Source organism: Rhagoletis pomonella, unplaced genomic scaffold (genome assembly GCF_013731165.1).
Source record: "Rhagoletis pomonella isolate Grant_MI unplaced genomic scaffold, Rhpom_1.0 Rhpom_scaffold_00003, whole genome shotgun sequence".
NCBI lineage: Eukaryota > Metazoa > Arthropoda > Insecta > Diptera > Tephritidae > Rhagoletis > Rhagoletis pomonella.
Genome location: NW_023458557.1, coordinates 38,561,522 through 38,563,101, shown reverse-complemented (window position 1 = coordinate 38,563,101; position 1,580 = coordinate 38,561,522). Strand labels below are relative to the sequence as shown.

The following is a 1,580-nucleotide window of genomic DNA, read 5'->3' as shown; positions in this document are numbered from 1 at the left end:
AGTGAGTTGAGAAATAAAGTTTTTAAATAAATTTTCGTATTTACATATGTTAATTTGCTTCTTTGCTTATTTAGCGCAGCCATGGCAGAAAAAATCAAGTGGACTCAAGCGGAGATTGAAAATCTAATAAATTTGGTGCAGCAGTATGAGTGCATCTATAATGTAAAGTGTGCAGGTTATTTAGACCGCAACGCCAAAGCCCAAGCGTTTAATAAAATCTGCGAAGATTTGGAAATGCCGTTATTAGACGTAATAGAAGTGAAGAAAAAGTGGAAAAATTTGAGGACACAGTTTTTGAGAGAGATGCGAGAGTTGCGGGCTTCTAAAAAAAGTGGTTCAGGACTCTGCGATGTGTACACACAAAAATTGTGGTGTTATACACAATTACAATTCCTTGAAGCCCACACACAAATAAGGAGCGGACAGAGTAATTATGAGGTAATATTTTAATTTTGTTTCTCATGTTTATTAAAAAATACATGTTTTACTTCTAAGGATGTAACCCCCCCGCCCGAAAGCCCAGGAGGCACCTCGTCTGGTGTCTCAAATTTTTCCCAGTTCAGCCCAGGAGCCCCATCGAGTATTTCTCATTCTTCCCCACTAAGCCCACAAACGACTTTAAGTGATTTTATTGATATAGTAAGTAAATAAAGCATACGTAACAAAAAAAAAGTTATATACAATTTAATTTCTTCTTTGTTTATAGAGCACTGAAGCGAGTAGCAGTGGCGCTAGCGAGCCACAGAAGAAACGGGCAAAGGTGTGGATAATCTCCAGTTAATTTTATTGCTGTTTAAAGTTTAAATACTTTAGACGCTGTTGCATATTTTGAGATACTAATATGTTATTTTTTTAAGGACGGTGCACTGTACAGGTTACGGAAGGATTTGGCCTCATTCAAAGATAGAATCTGCGAAAAGCGCACGAAGCCATTTTCTTGGCTGGGGAACTTGGTAGCAACCCAAATGGAGGAAATAATTCCCGAACAGCAAGACGACGCTGCGTGGGAGGTTCAATGCCTTATGCGAAGATTGGTGCAAAAATCTAAGAACGCCCCATCTTCGCAACCTGTTTCGTGTGACCTGCTTCAAGATGCAATGAGTGGAGTCTTTGATGAAACTGATTTTGAATGACTGTAAGTAATATGGATGTCCGTTCTATAAAAGCAAATCAAAAACGTTTATTTTTTATTTTTATTTTTACAGCTCCTTATAAAAATTAGTGCTGTGAAATGGAAGAAGTACCTGGAATGTGTATTTTTAACCGACTTCCAAAAAAGGAGGAGGTTATCAGTTCGTCGGAATTTTTTTTATTTTTTATTTTTTTTATATTTATTTTATATTTTTTTTATGTATGTTACCGCATAACTTTGGACCCGTTAACCGATTTTTTATCGGAAAGGTGGCATCTCAGAGGTGGTCCCATTCTAATTTGGTTAGGATCCGAACTTGGATCATGAAGAAATTAACAATAATCCAAATTTTTTATTTATATGAGAATTGAAGTCGGTTATGTTTTTTGCTTAAAAATTACTTGTTATTTTATTTATTTCTTTTTAATGTACAAAGTTTGTGATGAAT

The 1,580-nt window shown here is 35.7% G+C and overlaps 1 long non-coding RNA gene across 1 annotated transcript; it reads left to right on the top strand.

Moving 5' to 3' along the window:
* The first annotated feature begins 6 nt into the window (after positions 1-6).
* Positions 7-1,325, top strand: LOC118736573. The gene is made up of 3 exons (XR_004992724.1): positions 7-639; positions 707-760; positions 858-1,325. It is a non-coding gene; the product is annotated as an uncharacterized LOC118736573 (long non-coding RNA).
* The last annotated feature ends 255 nt before the right edge of the window (positions 1,326-1,580 follow it).